The sequence below is a fragment of the Ursus americanus genome, chromosome 13, assembly GCF_024610735.1.
Source record: "Ursus americanus isolate L20-20 chromosome 13, mUrsAme1.1.p, whole genome shotgun sequence".
NCBI classification, from domain to species: Eukaryota; Metazoa; Chordata; class Mammalia; order Carnivora; family Ursidae; genus Ursus; species Ursus americanus.
In genome coordinates this window covers 19,782,511-19,808,029 of record NC_142139.1, presented here as the reverse complement: position 1 = coordinate 19,808,029, position 25,519 = coordinate 19,782,511, and positions in this window count along the sequence as shown.

Here is a 25,519-nt window from a genome sequence, read left to right as displayed (position 1 = left end):
ATGATTTTACTTTAAGTAAAATCTTTCAGTAGCAAATGTTTTACCTCATCCCTTTTTTTCCCAGAGCAAATGAGAGTTTCAACACTGCAGAGCACCAACCAGTGAAGTCTCCTGCAGTGGCACTCAATGAGTGGGAAAGAGCATCTTTGAGATTTTCTTTTAGACCTTGGAATATGGAAGGAGATTCTGGGTATGGGCCAATGTTTTTGGAGTAATGATGTTGGCTGACTCCTATTCCTACTGGAATAAGACCACTTGCCTTTTTTTTTTTTTCCCTCTCCCCACACGTCAGATATACTTTACATCAGCTGTGTAGACCTATCAGCCCGTCAATATGGATAGGCATGGGGGATCTAATAGGAAAATTGTGTACAACCACTTTAAATTTCAACGCAGAAGAATTTGTACAATCTTTTTCCTTTTCCGGTATCATCATGATAGCCTCAAAATCAAAACTAATTAGGCAAAAAGGGAAAAGAATATATCTTGATTTGTACGTAAGAAACGTTCCCTAAACTATGGTTATTAAACTAAAAATAAACCCTCTAAAACCGTAGTAAATGTTGTGCATACTTTAGCCAGAAGTGATTACATTTAGTTACATCTGAGATCAGTTAGGTGTTTTACTTTCTATTTGATTAATCAATGATAATTCTAACATAAAATTATATATTTTGTTAACCAGAATTTAATTGAGTAGACTATGAGAAGGACTGTAAATACATGGATAAAGTTGTTTTTCTTAGACTGTTTAAAAAGATAAATAAATTCTATCATCTTTGAAGAGTTTTAGCACAGTATTTCGTTTGTTTTGTACTTTGGACTTTTTTGAGAAGAAAGATACAAAAGGAAAAAATTAGAATAACTCTTGCATTTTTGGGGGTAAATTAAGAGGGTAGACTAGGGAAATAATATAGAGTTTTTGGGTTCAAATTCTGGTACTTGCTAGCTATATGAGTTGGGCATTAGTTTTTTCATCTGTATAATGTGGTTATGGGTACTTACCTCACAGGATTATTCTGATTAAATGAAATGCTTCTTTTGAAGGATCTAGTAGGTGACATGTAGTAAATTTTCAGTAAATGTGAGGTCCCCTTTCTTTCCTCTCTCTCTCTCTCTGGAAACTTCCACCATATGTGAGTGAAAGAAATAAAGGAGAAAATTCCTTTTTTTTTTTCTTTCCCCTTTTAAAGCCATAAAGTATTTAAGGAAAATAACTATACTAGATTCTGAGATGGATAAAACACATGCATTTGGTTTATTAACTTTCTAGTTAAGAGATTTATTCCCTAGCTCGTTTAAATATTTTGAGAAACATACTGTTACATTTAAACATGAAATCTGTCTCCCTTACACTTCATGAAGCTTTTCCAGTTTCCTGTCTTCAAGTTAGGAAATGATGAGGTTGAAAGCATTCTGGCCTCAAGACACTGACCGCGAAAGTTCATTCAACTTCTCATAAATGCCTCAAGACTTTCAAATGTAAAACATTTGGGCAATAGGCTTAGTCAAGGGACATGATACCAGCCTCCTTTGTTGTGCCATTTATCAGATCCTGATTTGTAGAGTACAAAGTTTCAAAGCTTGACTTTTCTTCGTAGATGCTGCATACCACTCAGACTATCTCATTCCCTGATGTTTGTACTCCTTTTTGCCCATGATTCACTTCCTATTCTGCCCAGCTTCATATCGTCATAGTTATTTTGCTTGTGGTTTTTCTCCTCCTTTAAGACATTTTTTCAGAATTTAGAGTTGTGGGAAGAAAATATAAGTTTTGACTCATTTAAGCAGATTCAATTTATACTTCTGACAAATATTTGCCCAAAATAATATCAGTAGAGTGCCATTATCTTAGTGTATCTTTGGTCAGTAATAGCCTCAGTCTTGCCCCTCTCAGTGTAAACAAATAGGATCTCATAGTTTGTAACCATGGAGAAAGCAAGAGTTTACAAACATTTATACACAGTTATAAAGCTTCCCTGGAGCAAAATGGATGCAACTGAAGGGAAGATAAATTATCTTTAAAGTTGTTTCTCAGATTGGATTGTTCTTAATAAATAACTCCATTCTACACATTTCTCTCTTGCAGCCAAATTTTGCTTTTGGTTTGTTGGCCTTTCTGTGTGTTCACAGAGGGAGGTCCACATGGGAAAGTATACTGCTGCCTCAACTTTAAAGAATTCAGAAAAAGTAAAATCATGCTTTGCTGTGAAGGTTTGTTTCTATCAGTGAGTATTTCTTGAGCGCCTACTATGTGATTATCATGAGTAGGAGCTTATTAGGGAGACAGATAGGTGGAAAAATTAGGCAGTGACATAGGACAGCAGATATCCAAGTACCAGATGACTACACATTACTGTGGAACAGTAATTCTCAGCTGGGGTGATTTTGATCCCCCTCTCCCAACAATGGCATTTGGCAGTGTCTGGAGGCATTTTTGATTGCCACAACTAGAGGGGAGATGCTTCTCACATCTAGTAGGGGCAGCCTTTGTAGGGTGTTTAGTAGCATCCTGTAATACACACCATAGCCCCCACAACAAAGAATTATCTGGTTTAATAATGCTGAGCTTGAGAAACCCTGCTGTAGAAATGTCAAGGAAGAGAGTCTGACAAGTGGAAAGGCCTTTCTTTTGCAAAATTCTGTCAGAATATGATAATTTAAATAGCCCTTTAAAATGCTTATTTCTTTGAAGAATTTGGAAAATATTTGTTTCTTTGTTCAAAAGGAGTTGAAGTACCTTCTAGTTGTTAGCTAGGCACCAGAGTAGTACTTCTTATGTGCTTCCTTAGAAGGTTTTGTGGAAAATGCTTCTTGAGTTTTGGCTTATAGCCTTATCCTCTTTTGTGCTCAGATAGGAGTCCATGAGACTTGGTGAGGTAACTAGTATCCATGACACACACATTTCTGTCTTTTCCCAAGGTTTCCTTTACTCATTCCAGAACCATCACATAAATTATCTCCTAGAAGGGTTTCCCACCAATCCATTATACCTGCCAAGACACACTTGTATCCCACCAGAGGACAGAGTTAAGGCCAAAGCTGGCATCCCTGCACTTATTTTGGTGCCTTGTAATCAGAAAATAGATGGATGAGAGAGAGGGGGGGAGAGGGAGTAGATATGGAGGATGGGGAGACAGGGAAAGGGAGAGGGGTTGAAGGGAGAGGAGAGGACAGGCATGCATGAGGGGTGGTACTTGTGACATCAGTTTATAACTGTTGAAATGCGCTGATATTTTGGCAGATCTTCGGTTTGGCCATGGTTGTTCCTCTTATTTCCTTTCCTCTTCAGAGAAATGTTCCTAATCTTCACAGAGGCTTAGAGGACTTTCCTATATTCTCCTGCACAGTCTCTGCATCTCTTTGAGTATTCATTTTTTCCTCTTACTTCTTTCACCTATCAGCGCAACCACAGTATAGACTTTATTTTTGGCTCCATCTCATCTTACAATTTCTTATTCTAAGTTTCTTTTCACAATTATTGTCTTTATTTATAGTGATTGTGTTTTATCTCTTCATTGAATTATTGGCTCCCAGATGACAAAGACTCTGCCATATATTTGTTTTTTATATTCAAAGTACTTGATTTTCACTAGGGCATGTGAAAGTGCTTGGAGCTGCTGTAAATGTATTAAGAAAGAGAACAACAGGTAGGGTTTAGTCTTTGTCTCCTAATGCAGAACACTGTGAACAAATGGTTTTTTTCTTTTTCTTTTTTTTTTTTTTTTGTGGAAAGGCAAAGAAAAATGAAATGAGGAGGGTTGGCAATAAAGTAGAAGTTTCAGTGGGAGGGGAAAGAACAAGGTTTTAATGGAAAGTGAAAGAACAATGGAGTATAAAGCTTACGATAGAAGTGAGATGTAAGGAGAATAGGGGAGATGCAGAAAGTAAGTGAGAATAGAGATGAGGTGGCAGGAAGCATATGCTCTCAACATGAATTTGTGCCAGGAATCTTAGGTTTCTGTTCATTTTTAATTTTTGTAACAGATGAGTAGCAGACTCAAAATAGATAACATATTAAGGGATAATTTTCTCAACTCTTTAGTCTCACTGCTACTCTGATGGAGAAATTACTTCATACAGAGAAATAATTATGCCATTTTTCATACTCAGCTCCATAGTGCAGAATTATATTTGTTTAGGCAAGATCTAATTTTTCTCAGATACTGTGGGGAATCCTAAGTGTGGGGTTTGCAAATCTGTTACTCATGTTTTCATTTTATGATCAACTTAGTTATTAAGTAAACTTAGAGATAACTGATCTTCTCTCTTCTGTCTTTTCTCTATCAATTATATCTTGGCAATTAGTGTGAACATATATCATCTGATTTCAAATAAAAATTAAAGGCATGCAAATCATTTTCCTGTGGCTCAAGCTTTGCTCTTACATTATACATTAGTACACACACTCTCTCCTTGCAGAATTATGAATTGTAAAATATATGCAACATTCTTATACAGTTTATGATGAGCAACTGACAAGAGGGATTAAATCAGGAGGCAAGATGCTCTGCTGGAATTGACTGGAGTCACTGCTGTTGAAATGCCAGAGCACAGTATGTGCATATTTTCCCTCTTTTCTCACTGCCTAATTGAGAGAGGCGTTAATGCAGTGAAGAGTGCTGAAAGCAAAATGCCAGCTCTGTGAAACAGGAAACAGATATATCCAATTATTTTTTGGTTGGACTACCGTCCATGATAAAGCAGAACAAATGTTGCTGCTTTGCCTGTATTGAAGTTATGAACAACAGAGAAATTTGGCATGAATTCAACCGTTGATAGCACCAAAAAAACACCAGGAAACTCAAGGTACTTATTTAGATGATAATAAGGGCCTCAGTTGATAAGTTTGATGAGTTGAATAAAAATATTCAATGTATGTTTGGTCTTCTGTATTGACTGATATATATTGAAGAAAGAGAAATATTGATCTCACATTTCACTAGTGCCTTTAGGATTGGGAGAGTGAGTTTTTCTCATTGTCTCAAACTGCTTTGGATGAAGCTCTCTCTAAAAGGATAAGTTGCAATTATGGAATAGTGTTTAGTGTTAACATGAAAGAAGATTGGATAGGCCAAAGTATCATCATTAAATACAATGCACGTAACATACTGGCTCATGTTAATTAGTTAGTGAAAAGCAAGGAGCTCCAAGTGACTGTGGGAAAGTGACTTGGTGATTTGCTATTGCTGGTCAGTCTCACAAAAGGAGAATTGTCTATTGTGAAAAAGTAGAGAATGGGAAATCAAAGAATCTGATAGAATTTGGATATGGTGGTATTGAGAACGATAAGCAGGAGGAAATCTAAAACCTATCAGGTTAATTTCCTGAAAATATAATCTGAATTTATCTCTGGGGTTCCAGAGGAGTCTAATTTTGGAAGATTGGGATTTTAGCATGTAAAATGTTTTTTCATACTTATTCACATTATTCAGGTCAGCAAATTTAAAATCTGGTAAAAAAGGAAAGAACTCACATCTTAGACACCAGAATTTATCTTCAGTGCAGCACACAAAAGTGCAATGCAGAGCAGAATCACAAGAAACTGAACTTACTATGCAAATTCTTTATTAAAGCTTTCAATTTCTAGGTGCTGCTGCTGCATGCACATTACTTCCTTGATTTGGCCACATGAAGAAGTCATAATCATGGAATATAAATTTAAATTATTTTAACGAATAGAAACCATACTTGATTAGTATATTGTGACTTTTATTAATAGTATTAAAAAAGCTTAGATGAGAAGATGGCAGACTGGAATCACCACAGGAAGGATCTGCCACAGGCAGCATTTAAAATAATTACACAGGTTTTATTTTTTAGCACAGTTAATGTCCATTCAATGGCTAATGACCAAGATGTAAAGAAAAAAGTAGAGCAGTCTTATTTGTGCACATATGAATAGCTTACTATTAAACAAAGAGCAAAATACTTTGTCACGTATGTTTATTTTATTCAATTTATTTTTATTCTATTCATGTTATACTTTATGCTCCAAACAACTTGAAATAAATGAATTGCTGAATTCTTTATTAGCTCTAATTATTTATATCCTACCCTCCATCTCTCCCACTGTCCCTTCCTCCCTCCCTCCCTCTTCCTTTCTTTCCTTCCTTTCTTTCTTTCTTTCTTTCTTTCTTTCTTTCTTTCTTTCTTTCTTTCTTTCTTTCTTTCTTTCTTTCTTTCTTTCTTTCTTTCTTTCTTTCATATTTATTGAGCAGCTAACCAATTCCAGGCATTTGGGTAGGTGCTAATTACACAATGAGGATTAAGGCTGAAATCACCCTTATGGACTAAACATCAATTGAATAATCTTCAACATATCCCTCAGATACAAACCCTTGACATTGTTAAGTTTTAACGTAAGTTTTAACACTATGAGATAAGGTTCTATTTCACTAGGGGAGAAAAGAAGCGTTTGAACAGAGAAAGGGAATTCAGAAATTAAAAAAAAATAAACTAAAGCAAGGCCATCAACCTATTTCATTCCTTATTTTAACATTTTAAGGATACACAGGTATTACTGATATAATTGAAGAAGTCAATATTGATTTCTGTTTAGCCTGTTAGAGTGATGGATTCAAGGAACTGGAAGAGATTGTTAGAAGACATTAGTTCCATTCCTCTGCTTTTGTGAAATGTGTAATTTGCTAAAGTAGCTCTGTGAGTGTCGTAGGGAATAGTAGAGTGACTGGTTTCTATTTCACTGCTTTCTATTTATTTTTTTTAGGTGAGTATAATGTAGGTGGTGTTTAGGTAGAAATCTCTTGGTCTGATAGGACTCTTTTTGGATTACAGGTTCTCTAACTGAGCACTACTGACACAGAACCTGAAGAAGCTAGAAAATCTTCACTATGATTGTCAATGGACAAACCAAATGCCTTTCAATAAAAAATTCTATTGAATTTTTTTCATCTTATATATTGTTTAAATAATAGAAGAAAGTTCTTTTAAAATCAGATAATACAGTATGACATTCTTGGATGTGATCTTGTAAACAAGTTTCTTTCTTTCACCTCCTCTTCCCTCCCTTTCCCACTCCTCTCCTCCCTACCCCTCCTTAAATCAAAGTTCTGCTTAGATAAGGGTAACATGTTTTGAACTCACTTGCAATAATACTGACCTTTTGGTTAGAAGGTATAAAGATTAATGTGACATGATACCTGTCATTCAGAGCTCAAAATCTAGTTGGGGTCAGCCATATAAACAAATAAGTTGGATTTGATATAATAAGCCCTATAATATAAATAAGTACAAGTTTCAGAGCTTAGCACAAAAGAGAGACAATAAAATACACAGTTGAAATAAATGTTTTCCTCATTATACTTTCTCCAGTTGAATATTCTTCCAGTATTAAAAGACAAGGATTTAAGAAGATAGAGTATGTACTATGTCTAAATGACAGAATCCACATTTTGTATTGAGAGTAGAATTATTTAAAAGAGTGTCTAGACACAGTTCATGAGATGGATGAGAATGGGAGAAAATGCCTTTTTTTTTTAACTTTTTCTTTTTTTACCACTTTTGTGTGAAGTCTCAACATTTTGTTCCAAACCATCTGCAATTGTCTTCCTTTCCATTCTACCCTCATATTTTCCCTTCTTTTTTTGCAATCCTCAGATTCCAACCATTTCTTATCTTTTTTAAAGGTAAAAACTAAGAAAGCTTTAATGTCTCTTTAGCTTACACTCTCTCCACTTGTTTTTACATATGTCTGAGTCACATTTAATGGATAAAGACCCAAGATATTTGTTTACAGGCATAATAAATAAAGACTTTTAATCTAAAAACAACAACAATAAACATCTCAACTTGATAACACATAATTAAGAAAATCACAAAAAACTTGGATCTCTTGGGTGACACAGTTGGTTGAGCCTCTGACTCTTGGTTTTGGCTCAGGTCCTGATTTCAGGGTCATGAGATCGAGCCCCAGATCGGGCTCTGCGTTCAGCGTGGAGTCTGCTTGAGTTTTTCTCTCTCTCTGCCCCTCCTCCCATCCAAAATCAATAAATAAATCTTAAAAAACAAAACAAAAACAAAAAACCCAGTGCACTCAAGGCATGGGGTTAGTCTCTGCCCTTGTTGGGAGTTACTGTAGCTGCTCTTAAGGAGATAGTAAACAATTTATGGATGGGGCATCCAAATTTTAAAGAACTCTGCTTTTAATTGTAATGGTTTTCTGATGCCAATTTTAAGAAACCAAACATGTAAACTGCAGAAAGAATAAAGGGGAAATTGTGAATGTGCTTGAGTAATAAATGACACGAATGTTCTGCTCTAGGCTCCCATCTATTTTCAGGTACAAAATTAGAGCGAAGTGGACGAATACAGTCTGAATCTTTTTCCTGTTTCTTACCGTAAATTTGTTTTAGTTCTTTTTTTTTTTTTTTTTTTTTTTTTGTGGATTGGTGAGCATTTTAGACAATGGAGTAATCTAAGGACCGAAATGAGTCTTTCGAGTATTGCCCTGTGAAGTTTGTATCAGTTTGGGTTGGTGTGAGGGAAGTGACAGGTGGCTTCTAACTACATGGAAATTCTAAGAGCTGGCATAGTGAGCAATTGGGACTGTATGAGTGAAGGGTTGACTGTCCTGGAGTTCAGTTTGGCACATGTGTGGTCATTTGGACTGTTGTCTTTCTTGCATTTTTGTGTTTTTATAGTCAAAGGTTATGGGAACAATGGGGATACAAACACAAATATTTGCTAAGGGAAGTATGATGGCTCCCAAACATAGAATAGGGTTGGAAGTCTTTGTGTAGGAGAATTATTTATGGGTGTCACCTTCAGGGGCTAAGCATGGAGCTTCAGAAATCAGACTTAGTCTCAGAAGTACAGGGAGAAGGGAGAATACACTAGGAGTATCTAACAGTTGTATTTTTATTAATATTTTGGCTTTCTAGTATTAAAAAGAAAAGAAAACAAATCAGACTTAGTCTTTGACTTTCTAGCCATGATATTATGGTTGGCTTAAAGATGTGATCTTCTCAAAAACTTTTATTGATTTTAAAAGTTAAAAAATTGACTTAAGCAGGAAGAAACTAAGTGATGCCGCGTTTTTCACTGTGATTCACAATTAGATGAATAGATTCAAAATAATCTTAAAAGAATTAGTGGAATTATAATAGCAACACCAAAAATAATGCTCTTTATTGAGAGTCTTCATTCTAAATAGCTGAAAATGCTTTGAAACTAACTCTTCCTTCAACTTCATAAAGGAGACAGGGCAAGGTTGAGGCAATTTTGGAAAAAATAATTTAAAGAGTAATGTTAGAGGTGGAAAATAACCTAAAACTAGGTTGTTCTGGAATACAATTGGCCTATCCTGGCTTAGGAGGGAGGAAGCTTTCTTTGGGCCACCTTTATCCTTCCCATAATTTCCTTTGTTCTTTCATTATTTCCTCCTCCAAAAGCAATCACAGTCCTTCTGCAGTCTCTTGGGTGGCCATGGAATTGCAGTGTGTTTCCTTAAGGGCTAAATTACTGTGTTTAAGAACTTTATGACCTCTCCTGTTCCTTGTCTCATTTATCCTATTTCTCAGTGTTTGACCAGATGAATTAAGTGTAACCTTCCAAATAGTGCCTTGTCATGCAGGAGGCATGAGTACTGGGAAGTTTTAGGAACTTTGATATTCTTATGTTCTGTGTATAGTGGCCTTGGGCTATATGATGGAAAGAAATCTGCACTATATTTCAAATCATACTTCAGCTTACTTTGGTTTAATTGTTTGGAAAGTAAGAATTGGCTTCAACTTAGAATTCTTTCTAATCCTCATAATACATGTTGGCCTGATACATTTCTTCAATAGAATTAATGAGTATATAAAAGTACAAATTTTACTGTTGTAGGACCATCTTAATTATCTGTGTCACACTGCACTAATCAAATAATTGGTTCCATCCACTATCTAGTGGTGGCCTTATGAACAATGAGTTAATTCGTTTTAGAATAATTTGTTAATTCTTATTATTTTTTTTGTTACTCTACTGTTTTAAAGCCATTTCCAACAATAGTATCAAAGAATATATACTGTATAAGCCCTTCAGTTTCGTTTGTTTCTATAGGATGATGTCAATAATACAGGGCTCTGATATTTCATGAGGGTTTCTAATACCCAACGTATTTCTTATTAAATCCATTTAGAAGAATAAATAATATGTAATATGTCAGACCTGTTAATACTTATTTGAACATATTTTTCAGGTACACATAATCTATGCTTTGTAGAATAGTGATTTATGTGGTTTGATTAAGAAAAGGAGGTTGTTCAGGGCTTAAATGCTCCTGTGGGTTTATTATGCATAAAATCCTGAGATTTAAACATTTTACTGAAGTGGTTCCATGATCATACAAAGCAAGTTATTCTTGGCTGCCTAAAAAGAAGGTAAAACACATTCTTGGTCTTATTTCTGTCTTTTATTCCCACCTGATGTCATCCTCGAATCATGCAATATCCTCAAACTTGGAGGTTACAACTAATTCCAAACAAACTTTATTGGGGACTTTCCTTCCTGCAGACATTTCCTAACACAGAAAATACTATAAACATTCTCAGAGCTCCCAGACTGTCCTAACGTTTGGTTCTCCCTGCAAACCCTCAGCCTTGGTCTGCTACACATGATTGTCAATCAGAAACCTTCCTTCCCCCAGCAAAACGTTGCATGGCATACTGAAAGACTTCCATTAAAGCAGACTCAAACAGATGAATGCTGATATACTGGGGAAATAAACAGAAGGAAAAATGGCACATTTTCTGGGAGGCAGTCAAAAGCATTTGGGTTGCTAGGCAGGAGGAAATCATATAAACAATTTTAGATCCCAAATTCTATTTGGATATCTGCATGAATCCAGTTGAATTCATGGCAAAAGTGTAAAATAAAAGAAAAAAAAAATTTAAAGGAAAAAAGAAATTATCGATGCGTGTCAACCCCCTCCCTCCAAGTTTTGCTTTCTTTTGGTTTGCAAGTTTCCATTCTCCTATATAATCGCTTCAGATAGTTTGCATTTAAGATTTGTTTTGGTCTTTGTGAATAGTTATATTTACATAAAAAGAAGCTGCAGTTGCACTTTAAACTATCTTTCCAATAAGGATTTAATTTAGATTTAATAGGACAGTTATCATATGTTAATTAAATACTGATGGATTGTGAGAAACGTATTTACTCTGGTTTACCAGCAAGGTACAAAAATATGTTTTTAATCGAAGTTTGGCATTTAGCTAGTTTGTAGATTCTTCTGTAGAAAGATAAAGTTCTTCAGAGTTAATAATATGTTTATTTTACTGAGATTAAATTGTACGTGACAGTTAAAGTATTTGTATTTGCTATCAGGTTTATAGTTATGTTACAGAGATGTATGTGGATATGTTTTAGATCAGTGAACACTGGATCTTCCAACATCAATTATATATTTAAAAATCAATTGATCTTTTTTATAGCTACATTTGTATTTTTAGAATTTGTCTCCAACAGGTAATTACAAAATGCTGCCAAATAGAATCTCATCTTTTTATCAATTTTTCAATGTAGTACTTATTAAGCAATGAATGATATATTTTAGAAATGTTTTCTTCACATCAACACTTGTCATCTATAGGACCAATTGTATTCTCTCTAATTGAGTTTATTTTCCCTCACCATAGTTATGAATACACTTGATTGAATCCATCTTTTTTTCATCAGAGCCAATATTCCTCCTCATCTTCTCTCTCTCTTTTTTTTTTTTTTTGTATGAGTGATTATAACCCACTTTTTTTCTGTCTCCTCTTGTATCATTTTATCCCTAAAGTCTCCCCTAAGGACTTAAAGCCTGGCTTTCTACCAAAGTACATTGTCTGGAGTCAGAGATCTTAAGAGTGCTGAGTTAACTTATCTCCTGAGTTTCTAGGCACTTTATAAAAGACTACACAGTAAAACAATGGCAGCCAGTAAAAGTAGAGAGTTGAGGAATTATCTGAAAAATATGACCAATATGCACAGCAAATCTGGATCATTTCATCTCTAATTTTTCCCCCTCAATAACAGGATTATGTGGGTCTTGACACTTGCATTAAATTTCCAGTTCTTTGTGCATACAGAGTTGCAGCCAAAGGCAAGAGGTGATTTTGAGTTTTCTTTTTATTAAAGCAAAATATCTGAAATCCTTGACACATGAGCTCTTATAACATGTCTTATTGTATTTAAGAAAAGAAAAAAGAAAAAAAAAAAAAAACTACAATTACTTGTGTGCTAAGGAAGAGAACACAAGGTGGCAGGACCACAGCAGAAATGGCAACGATATTGTGAGAAAACACATACAGGGTAGGTCAGAGATATGAACAGCTTTAAATTCTCTATGAAGTCCATTTTACTTCATTTAAATTTCACATAATGTATTATTTTCTTTACCAGTAGCAAATCACTAATCCCATTAGAAGGCACATTAGATCTTGGTTTCTAAGTTGAAATTCATAAGGACAGCAAGCAGACACACTTAACATTGTAAATTATTTACCTGAAGTGTGTGTTGCAATATTTTTCTTAGCTTTTTATGACATAAGCTTCAGTTTAATGCAATAATGCCTTAGGAATAATTCTATGATCCAGATGATTTGAATATTGCTGATCTCTGTTACATTTCAGAGTGTTTTGATTCTTTGGGAATTACTGGCATTTTCAGTATTTAAGGAGATAGATCAATGAATTTTCCTCTGTGCAGTTCAGCCAAGAAAAGTATACAGTAGTGATAGATACTCCAAGCCTCTGATGGTAATAAACTGGAATATATATGTTCTGGAAAAAATGGAAAGGGCTTGTGCTGGTTAAGGTAGCAGAACTTACGTAAAATATAAATACAATAATTTCAGTAACTTAACAAAATGGAAGTTTAATTCTTGCTAATGAAAAGTGTTAAACAGGCATATCAGAGTGGCATGCTGATTTTGTCAAAGCAGTGATTCAGTAACCCAGTTTCTCCCTATGTGTTGGCTCCCTAATCTTCAACACCTGATTTGTAAAATTGCCACAGAAGGGGAAAGAGCATGGGAGATTGCAGATGTTAGGTTGTGTGGGCAAAACCTGGAAATAGTAGTTATCACTTCTACTCAAATTCTGTTAACCGGAACTCAGCCACATGGTCCCATCTAACTGCAGAGGTAGCTGGGTAACATTGTTTATTTGTGTGTCTAGGAGGAAGAAGAATAAGGTTTGGTGACCACCTGCCTCACCTTTGCCTTAGTGCTATTGGTAATTTTAACTAAATTACTACAAAAGCAAGATTAAGAATCATGGCTGCAAATAGATATTTGGGATGATGTATTTATCAGGTAGGGTTCAACCAGAGAAACAGAACCAGAAGGGGATATATATTAAGAGAATTGGTTTAATACGTGAGTGCTGGCTAGGGAAGTCTGAAATCCTAAAAGCCATCAGGAAGGGTAGACTTGAACTCTCTGGTTCAGATGAAGCTGCTGTCCACATGTAGAATAGCTTCCTCTTCATGGAATCCTCAGCTCTGCTCTAAAGACTTTGCAACTGGTTGAATCAGGCCCACCCAGATTATCTAGGATAATCCCCTCACTTATAACAACTGATTATGGATTTTAATAACATCTACCAAATACCTTCATAACAATGCCTAGATTAGTGTTTATTGAATAGCTGGGGACTCTAGCCAGATTGGCACAAAATTGAGCATCACAGCATTTATATATATATATATATATATATATATATATATATATATATATATATATATATATTTGATTATTTATATATTTATAATATATATTATATATATTTATATATAGTTATATATATAGTTATAATATTTGATTATTTGTTATATGTATAGTATATATATAGTTATAATATTTGCTTATTAATATAATATAATTCAAATTTGTTTTCTCTTTGTCTTTTGACCCTTAGTAACTGTACAGACACATCTCCATATGTACTATATTTTGAAAGTCCGAACATTCTTCTTTGGATTTGTACATTTAATTAGGAAATAAATAAAATGCAGCATGACATAAGTAGGATAAACCTAGCTTTAAAGTAAAATAGACTTTTGAGTTTGAAACCTTGTTACACTGTTTACTAATAATTCTGTGACCTTTCACAATGTTGCTCAATCGCTTTGAGGCCAGTTTTCCCTGTTGTAAGAGGTAATAATGGCTATATCTATGTATAACATACTATAACAGTCCTTGGTTTGGGACAGTTGCTCAATAAATGATAGGTATTATTAAGTGAGATAGGAGATAGCCTACAGACAGGGGTGGACTTTCTTCTAGAATGCTGACAAGGCTCAGAAACCAGGAAAAATTCCTATGACATTGGTTGAAGTGGCACCATGCCCGAGATGGTGATTCTTTACCAGAAGTGTGATGGTAGGAGACACAGTGTTCAGAGTAATGTTGATGTCATGGAGAGTGGTTTCTAAGGTCATAAATTCTTGCCTTAAATCTAGGTCTTTGAAGTGAAAATATTAACTGTTCTCAAGTGACTCCTGAAGAACAGTATGAATGTCAGAATTTTGTTCACTGTATTTCTTCTTCTTTTTTTTCATTCAGCAAATACTTATTGAGTTTTTACTAACTCCTTGACATTATTCCAGATGAAAGTAACAGAAATATATTGAGATTTGTGGAGAGGTGGGCTTTAGAGTAATAGTTTACAGATTGGAAGGGTGAGGCTGGTAATTAAATATTTCCATTAACAGTGTCCCTGGTCAGGGTAGTATTGCCTTCTGCTATCACAGTAAAGGCTGATGTAACAGGTTGGGTTTTCTTGATCTCCATAACTCTTCTAACCTTAGCATATTAATAAAACAAACAAACAAACAAACAAACAAACAAATAAAACCTCCAAAACTTCTGAGAATCTAAACTTTTCTACTTGCTATTTATAGAATCCATGCATTTGTTTCTTAAAGTAATTTTAAAAAAGTCAGTCCAGTTGCTATTTCCTGCATATGACTTTTGATAAAATTTCAATATCTTAAGACCAAATCCTAGAAATCTAGGTTCTAAGAAACATCTGAATGTGAACCGTGTATGAAAGTGTCCATTAGTTGGCTGGAGAATCTTTTGACTAGTGATGGTTTTCATAGATACAACAAATTGAAGATAACTCTTTTACTTTCCATTTGTTGGAGGTAGTTAAGGTGGTTTATGAGTTCAGTGGTCAGATTCGTTCAAAGGTTTTGAAATACTTCATGAAAACCAGTGACTATCGACAGTAGTACCTACCGGTGCTTGTGGAAACAGGCTGGGAGACATATTCACACTGATAAATGCCTGACAAACTCTGCCTTGGAATGTTAATAGTAATGTGTAATTGCATGTGACAAGGAAAATTATTTTAGATCATATACTATTAAATGTTTTAATATAAAGTTTATATTATTTATAGGCAAAACTTCTCATTTTCCCTCTTACTAAGTGTCATATGCTGTTTACCTTAGAGATAGTGCAGGTTAGGTTCCAGGTTACTGTAATAAAGCGAATTCTGCAATAAAGTGAGTCAAATGAATTTTTTGGTTTCCTGGTACATATAAGTCGTGTTTATACTATACCATAGTCTATTAAGTGTGGAAGACATTGTCTTAAGAAGGCAATATAAATGCCTCAGTTTAAAAAAGTTTTATTGCTAAAAATTGCTAACCATGCCTGAGCTTTCAGCGAGTCATAAGCACCGATCACAGATCACCATGACACAATAATAATGAAAAAGTTTGAGATATTGCGGGAATAACTAAAATGCGGCACGGAGACATGAAGTAAGCAATTGCTACTGGGAAAATGACACCAATAATTTTGCTCTACGCAGCTTTGCCACAAACCTTCAATCTGTAAAAAACAGAGTATTTGTGAAGTGCAATAAAACAAAGTGCAATAAAATGAGGTATGCCTATAATTTTAAAAAGACATAACTTGTCAACAAATGCATTTTCAAGTGACACATTACATGTTTGGTTTAGGGACTGCGTGTGTAGTCAGTGCCAGCTAGAATATGAAACTACATTTTTTCGGTATTAAAAATAGACCAAAAGAGCAACAATCCTGTATTTGGCTGCTTTATTTTTATAATTTTGTTACCTTTTCTATATGAAAATTAAATATACATTGCAGGAGTGGATACGTTTTTTTACTCAACAGAGGAAAAAATAAATTTTCTCTCATTTATTTTACATTCTAGAGACTTCTTAGTTTGCTATATGAAAAGATGGATGAGATGCATGCAATTTATAAATAAGAGGAAGGTATGATTTTCGGCATGTTGTCTATTTTACAGCAAAGAAAGCTGACGTATAGAGATGTTTACTGCTGCAGAAGATGAAGTATGAACCTGGCGTTGTGGATAAATCTCAAAATGTGTTTGTATGTGTAGGTCACAGAAAGATTTGATAGCTAGATGTTTCTTTTCTTTCCTTCCTTTTGTCTTTTTTCTTTGAACAATTACTTTTGTTTAAAAAGCTGATAAAACTGTGTATAACTTTTAATATACTTGCACCAACTTCCTTTCTTTCACAAAATTATCAGTGGCATTCACTCTGGATTTTCAGTGATTATTTCACTGAATTGGCTTTTCACCAACAGTAATAATGTGATTTTATTTTAAGAAAGCAATAACAGAAAATAGGTATGAATTAGTGACCCTTTGGTGTGTCTTGTAAAGTTTATCGTGGCTTTATGATCCAAGAGCATTTTTATTAGGATTACTACTTGCTTCTTATTACAAACTGGTTTTAGTTGTACTCCTCTCTGCCAGACAGTCCCTCATCCTCACCCCCGGGGACTTGAAAAACACTCTTTTCCATTTATTTTGTAGTTTCGAAATGCCCAGATGGATTCCATTTCTTTTAGTTATAACGTTAAAGTTAACTGAGTGGTATCAAATTTCATGGGATAATCCTTTGTAAGGTGTGTAAAGGTGTATTTAATAAAGAAATCAGAAGGAATTGACACCTGTAAGCTGCAACCTACATGGAAAAGGTAATAGAAACTGGTGAAATTTTAACAGTTTGATTTATAAGATTGTAGGAATTGAAGAGCTATGGTCAATGTGCCAGTGATTAGTGGTGGTTTGTAATAATGAGTGCTAATTCAAAATGATTTTTTCCACAGTGTCACTTTTATTATCAGGAGCAATTTGGGTATTTTTAGTGTAGCTTTTCAGGCACTGTATAGTCCTCATTGATTTTCTGACATTCACTACACCCTGAAGTCCTGAGAACCCTCTTGATGTAAATTTTTGTAGTGTATATACGAAAAAAATATGCTAAATGCTTGCAGTGTTCCAATCCTTAAATCACATTTTGCAACCAGATGATCCTTATAAATTTGTTTCCCAGAAGATCATAATCCAGTATTGAAAAATTTGTATTTTAATATCAGATGTTTTCTTAGTTAGCATCTGTTTGGTAAGGTTCATAATTCAGTAAAATGTCATGTTTCAAAGAACAGAGTATTTTTAAATAATTAGGAGTGAGTAAGCCAATTTGGAAGTATGACAAATTTTAGCTTTGTGAATATTAGGAATGTACTGGTAGAAGGAGCAGAAGGAGAATCTGGGATAGGGTCTGCTCTGGTATTATAGGTAAGAGAAAAAAAATATCACCAGAAAGAGCCAAAGGAGATATATTGTTATGCATAAATCATTACGCAGCTGTGTAGCAGGCACTTCATGTTGGATTTATCAGACTGTTGGTGAAAAAAAAAAAAAAGTTTTGGAAAGTGGGGGATGGGCCATAGAATAATCAAGAGCAGGTAAAAATCCCATTATAATGGATTTCATGAGACAACTAAATTGTTTTGCAGTGACTGGATACATTGCTGCAAATATTTCCATTTTGTAGGAGGGAGAAAAAGCTTAAACAAGGCTTATCCAAAGCAAATTAAGAAGGAAGAAATAATCGGTGCTTTGAAAGCAGAATTAAAAAAGGAGTGGTGAATAATATATCGTATTCTTGTGACTCAGTGGCTTTTGTTCTGTTTGGAAAGTTTATAGATTTTTACAGGGTAGGGTATTTGTATAACCGAAGAAGGAAGATGTAAGAGACACTAATCTAGTATTGTCGATATAGTAAGTTCACAAAGTATTGAGTGAAGAAATAGAGCTTGAAAATTATTTGCTGCTTGAGGCAGGTCTATGGCCTGATTCAACACTTCAGTATGCCCTTCCTTGTCTTTCTTGTAGAAAGTGTGCTCTAAAACTGAAATCATCATCTCTTTCTCTACTTCCCTTTGAAACTTTTCACAGTAACTTGAAAGTCACAGGAGCTGGGCTCTTAAATTTACTCACGTTGTTTCCAAGCAGGATAAGTGGTTTTCAGTGTAGGTCCAGCAAACTGTTCAAGAAAATTACTTCTCTCATAGAAGGTACAAACTCTTGCCATAAAAATTCTTTTTTCAGTGATGGTGGATCATTTGGAATAGAATGGTAGCAAGAACAAGTAAAACACTCTTGCATGGGCAACCTCTTAAACTGTATACATCAATGTTCTATAAAATGCATCTTAGTAGTTTTGGCCCTTCGACATTATTCTTCCTATAATAAAGACTAAGCCTTTTATGTCCTGTCTGCATTGATAAATTAAGACATCTTTGCCCTCCTGATTATCCATTGCAGACACTCACCATCTAATATCTTTGAAAACACAGACTTTTGGAGACAGAGTGGTTATTATAGGTCATTTTATAGATGAAGTAAATGAGATCAGCCCAGTTTCTGTTTGAGCATGTATTAGGCTTTGGTAATCCTAACGCCTGTATTCATTTTACTCTTCTCCCTATAGTTTTACTACTTCCCAGTTCCCAAAACTCAAAATTCTAATCCTATTCTGCCCCGGGTTATAAGATCCATCTTATAATTAATGTTAATTAAGCACCTGCTAAGTGCAGGGGCATTGACTAGGCAAAAGATCTAGCTATGACCCTCAAGCCAGTTTGATCATCAGAAGTACTTGAGAAGTTGTGTAGGAATATAAATTCTCTGGCTCCACTTCATACCTACTGAAACAAAATCTATGTGTGTAGGTCTCAGGACTTTATATTAAAAAAAATACCCCAAGATAAGTAAAATGATGAGATGGATTTGGTACTGTTGCTTAAGAAATATGTACACATGGAGTATAGACTAATTATTTGGTGCTGTGGCTTGATCTTCCGTACAACTCTTTCCTCTGCCAGTCCTTTCCATCTCAGTCAATGACAACAGTCACCTACAGAGGTGCTCAGCCCAGTAGCCTGGAGCCATCACGTCTCCTTCATCTGTTCTATTAATTTGTCTACCTCCAGTGCTTCTAGGATTTCTTCCATACCATCTGTTCTCTACAAATATAGCTGAAGTGAAGTGATGAATTTCCAGAGTGAACATAATCATTCCTCTCTCCTATATCAAACCTTCTGGTAGCCTATATCAGTGTTGCCAAAGTGTGCTCTCTGTAGCTATATACTAGACATAATATAAAAAAAGAAATGACTTAGACCACATGGGCTGCTACAATAAAATACCATAGACTGGTTTGCTTAAACAACGGACATTTATTTTTCAAAGTTCTGCAGCCTGGGAAGTCTGAGATCAGGGTCCAGTATGGTTGGGTTCATTCTGGTGAGGGCCCTATTAGTGGCTCGCAGACTGGTACCTTCTTGCACACCTCACATATCAGAGAGTAGAAGTCTTGGTGTCTTTTCCTCTTATAGTGGCACTCATTCCATCACAAGGGGGCCGCACCCTCGTGACCTCATCTAAACCAAATTACCTTCCAAAGGCCCTATTTCCTAACACTATCACATTGAAGAATAGGAATTGAACCTATGAATTTTGTGGGGACACAAACATTCAATCTGTAGCAATCCTCACAGTCAAATCACTTTTAAAAATGTTGAGTTAGCCAGGTAAGGATTTTAAATGTTGCTATTTTTATAGCAGGATTTTGGCTCTTATGTGCATTGTATAACTTTAAGAGGGTGGTATATATTGTAGGCACTATTGTCCAGAGATCTTCAGCTATAGAACTCCTTTTTCTACAGAGTATCCTGAGGAACTAATGTCTAGGAAGTATAGTCTGGTGGGCTGGATCTTGGCACTGTACATCTCTAGATTTTTTTTTTCAAATCCCATTATAGAAGCCCATTACTAGCTTGGCATATATATGAGACCACTGCTGTAAGGGGACATTTCATGTATTATTGTGTCTCTAGGGGCTAGGAGGTAAGAAATGTTTTCTACATGCTTTCTCTTGCCTTGTCTCCTGCTCTTGGGAGATTGTAATTTTTAAGACTTAGTGACCTAAAAATATTATGGATATTTTGAAAAATGTCTTAAATGTTAATGGACTTAGTGTTCTACAGTAGCTAGTACAGCCAAATAGATTCAAAACATCCATGAAAAAAAAAAGATAAATATATTTGATTCCTTGTGGACAAAAGAATCAGAAATGAAACCTAATTCCTTAATCTTCTTACCAGCTTGTTGATTGATATCAGGTGAATACTACTTATAGTTTATGTTATTGATGAGTCAAGGAAATGAAGTCTGTTGTACACATTGGATCTTTAAGCATCCATTGACTTCATTTAAATGAGCCACATCAAACTTTTAAGTTAAATGTAATTTTAGTAACTCTTTATTGTCTACTAGGTAAAATAAATAGAGAAATTTTTGGAGTTTTCCATTTGCTTAGTGCATAATCATAGAAAAGAGATTTTAAAAATAATAAATGCATAAAAATATTTTAAAAATGAAAATAATTTAATAATGGAAAGTGGAAAATGGAAATGTTTTCAAACTGTCAGTGCTAAACATTTGAATATTTTAAAAATCTACAGGCCTTTTTTTACCAGATATTCTTTGAAATTGTTATAGTCAGGAGGGAAGAAAGATACAGGCCAGAAGTTGGACCTTTGCATGTAATGTAAAAATAGGTCATCTTTCAAAGGAGTGTAGAATATGTAACCATTTGCTTATTTGTTGCTACTTAGGCGACAGTGTTCCTTACAGCTAAAATAAATTAGATTAGGAGAATAATCTCTCTCCTAAGAATTCAAAAACAGTGTCCACTTATTTGTGGTTAGTTTTTTCTCGGTGTATGCTTAAAGACTGTCCGATTGATTAGGAAACATGGCACAAATTACTTTTAAGTATATTTGTTACATTTCCAATAATATGCTTAATGTGTCTTTTGTTCAAACCTCTAGACACTTTTTCAGGTCAAATATCTTTAAGTTTAAAGTAGTGGTTTCAATTGTTAAACTAAGTACAAAAATATACTAGCTTCCTATTTTTCCAGATTTGTTGATGCTGTGTAATGTATTTGTTATATATATATTTTTAAGATTTTTATTTATTTATTTGACAGAGATAGAGACAGCCAGTGAAAGAGGGAACACAAGCGGGGGAGTGGGAGAGGAAGAAGCAGGCTCATAGCGGAGGAGCCTGATGTGGGGCTCGATCCCATAACGCCAGTATCACGCCCTGAGCCGAAGGCAGACTCTTAACCGCTGTGCCACCCAGGCGCCCGGTATTTGTTATATTTTTTAACATAAATTTTATTGCTTCCTGTTATATGTAAACATTTATGAACCCCATATCAAACAAATGATATATGGCTGCCAGGGAGACAAATTTAGGGAAAAATCAAGGTATAGTAAGTCATTTCATGTTTTATTAATAGTAGAGGAGTTCCAGGTTAGACCTGGAAAAATTTAAATGGAGAAATGGAAAACATTACATTGCAAAGGAACGTTGATTAAACATGATGGCAATAATTAAGATGATTTCATATACTTGATTTATTATGAAATGTATGAAAAAATTACATGAAGTCAAAAAAGATTTTTTACTTGTTGAAAAGTGAAGTTTTACCCAATTTATTCTGACTGAATTCTCTATACACAGAACTGTTTCTGCCAGCTTGATTTTATATTCTTTAAAAAATTTTTTTGGTGTATTTTGAATAATGAATAATTTTCTCTTCTGTTGTAAAATGAAGCCCAGTGTAATGATGTAGATATTTTATTGTCACCTTATAGATGAATTTAAAAATGTTTTTTATTTTCAAATTAGACAGCAGTTGTTGCTATAGGGAAGTTACTGCATCATAAGTCTTTTGTGAAAATTGTAACTGTTATATATCTGTACATTTAAAACAAACACCCAAATAAAACCAAAATCCTCATACTGCTGTTTTAAGTGCATAATAGCTAAAGCATATTATCTTTTTTTAGAGGTGGGGGGAGGGGCAGAGGGAGAAGGGAGAGAGAAACTTACAAACAGGCTCCAAGTCCAGCACCCAACATGGAGTCTGTGTGAGGCTCATCTCACAACCCTGAGATCATGACCTGAGCCGAAATCAAGAGTGGGTCGCCTAAGCGACTGAGCCACCCAGACGCCCCTAAAGCATGTTATCTTTACAGCTGAAGGGTTAATTAAATTCAGCAAATACTTTTTAGCAGTTTACCTACAGCATCTCTCAGAATGCCAACTGCATAATTGGCACTCAATTGAGACTGGATTTTTGGGAATGAGTGAGCAGATGGAAGCATTTTGTTAGCTAAAGCAAGTTATATATAAAGGTATGTAAATATTACTTGTTCTCAAGATTCTTTCAATTAGCTGGGGACTCAGGCAAGTAAAGACAGAAAAGCAGGCATTTGGGGGAGAAAGAACTGAATGTGGAGAAGAAGGAAATGCAGACACTTAAGGAAGTGCATAGGCGCTGTGCGTGGCCCCATACGCTTGGAGTTTAGTGCTCCATAGGGTGGAATGAAAACTAAAGCTGAAGAGTGACTCGACTTCTCATTTTTAGAGAGATTTTTGACCTAGATGACATTTGTACTTAAATGGTTAGGAAATGTGAACATCTTGGAAATGTTTTGATTGGAGAAATGACGTGGCATTAGGGAGCTAATTGGATGGCAGTGTCCACCAAGTGAAGTGTACACCTGAAAAAAAGGAGGCTGCCAGAAATGTTGCAGACCAGAGGCAAACCAGGCCATTTGGCGACAGTCTGTGCTATGTTTCTCAAATAAGTATTTTTATTCTCTGAATTCTTAGGATAGCTTTCCAATGTTTACTGGCAACTCTACAACACTTTTTCTCTTAGCTTATCTTAGCTAATGCTCTCTTAAATCCGTATCATAATATCTTTCCGCTCTTTCTTAGGTAGGATATTTAGCTATAGGGACCTTATTTAAATACCGCCTTAGTTAAGATTGTGTGTGTGTATGTGTGTGTGTGTAGCACTGGCTCCTATTGTTGTACATCCTGGCTATCATTAGAAACTCCAAATATATGTAGGCCATAATTGGAAAAGAAAAAAGTATGTATGACTGCCCTTAAAATAATTTATCCTTGTATTTATCATAGTAGATTTGACTAAGACTTTGGAACATGAACTGTTTTCCAGGTACTTTCATTTACTTTAGTGATAATTAACTTTTGTAGTATATAATAAGCAGTCATTGTGCTAACATATTACATATAGTATCTAACTTCATAATTGAAATCATGTGGTTTACATGTTATCCTATTCCTTTCTTAGAAGAATAAATTGAGGTATAGAGACATTAAATATTTTCCTATATGTCAGACAGCTAATAAGTGATAAAGTAAGTAGTGAAATTGGTCTGATTTCACATAATGCTACTTTTTCATCAATTAATGTAATCAAATCTTTGCAGAATTAGTTTTATGCAGTCTATATTATTCCCATTTTTAGATTAGGGAACAGACTCATTCATCCAGGTAGAAAAAGGCTAAGCTCAGATTAAAACAAAAGGTTTCAGACTCCATGTTTCATGACCTGCGTGTTGTATCAAGTTTCCCAAGTTTAGGACTAAGAAACAAAGTAAAATAACAAATAATTTGGGGCCCCAAGCTCTCTGTTAATCAGGGACTTCTCTAAAATAGCACTGGTGTTTCGTTTGTTTGTTTTAATCATTCATACCCCAGCTTTGTTTCTGTTAATTACAGTCTCAGATTCAGTGGTTTATGGTGTTAAATTTATCAACAAATACATAGTTTTAGTAAGTTTAATTTCTATTATTGTCAAGCATTGGGACCTTAAAGTTCCATGTTCTTCCCCAGAGCTTTATTTAATGTTGCCTCTAGTCATCTAGTGGAAATGGTATGCATGACCCTAGGCATCTTCATGGTAGATTTTCCTGCCACTTTCTTCTGTCTATTCTATGCAGCTGCCTAATGAGTCATTTCAATGTCTACTTCATATTTCCCAGCTGCATTTCATTTAGTTACCCAATATACTGCACATGCATGGAGAAACACTTATAAGGTTCGTGTTCAAGAATGCTTAGATTAGTGGGTGGCTTAGAGAGGGGGAGGAGGATGACAGAAAGAAATTAATGGATTCCCCACAGAAAGGTAATTCTTTAAAATGCACAATAAAGAATTTCTTATAACCCAGATCACCCTGTCAACATACATAATGCAGTTTGAACATACACCTATCTTAACTTTTGAAACAACTCTTAATTTATTAAGGTGAAAGAGCTCATTAGCATTTGCTTCAGCATGCACAGAAGAGGTAAATGATTGATTTTAAAATGTTTGATAAGGTAGGGTTAATTGATGGGCCTTAAGGGCTTAGATTCCTAAGAATGATATTTTAAAATCTATAATACAAGCTTTAAAGCACCACCTGCAAAATGAAGAAAAGTATTCTGGTGCTTGAAATATATTGATATGAGCTAAAGGGAGACTCATAAATTTTGTTCTGTTTCTCTTCTGAACAAACACAGCTTAGGGTTGTATAATGTGTGGCTAGGGTGGTCTTGGTCATTGTGCTTTCAGAAAGCAGTATGCTGTGTTCTCCCAGGAACATAGATGTGATACTTTATATGCTGGGAATAGTTTTTTTTTTTTTTTTTTGTGATTTTTCAGTCTTATTCTCCCTTCCTTTGGGTACAATTTTACTTTAATATAGAATAAGCAAAATATTACTAATAAATTAAACAGTGAAAGAGCCAACCTAAACTGTCTTCAAGGGTTAAACAGCACTGTGAACTAATCATATCATGTTAGATCTAAATGAAATTAATGAACACTAGATAGCATTCCTCTTAGAAGTTGCAAATAATGTCCCCAAATCTGGTGTTGTCCTATGGATGTTTGACCCACATAATGTTTTTTAACAATTGAATTAGTTTCCAACATTCAAAATTGGAAGATTTTACCTAAAATACCAGATTTCTGGCTTCTCTTGAAAAATATGAAGGTCTGGAAATATTGAGAAGACCTTCCCACATGGCCACAGTTGATGAGAACTGCAGAAATTGCCCACTACACACATTTGCTAGAATATAAATTCCATGAAGACTCATGAAGAAGTAACTCTTCCATGAAGAACTGAAGTCCTATGAATTTCCATGAAGAACTGGTTTGTGGGTTCAAGTAATCTGAATATCTGGAAGAGTGTCTGGCTATAGATGTTAATACATTATCACACAAATCATCCTTTAATCTCTTTAAGAGTAAACATTTGTTGAAGTAACAGGGCATAGGTTCACCAGTA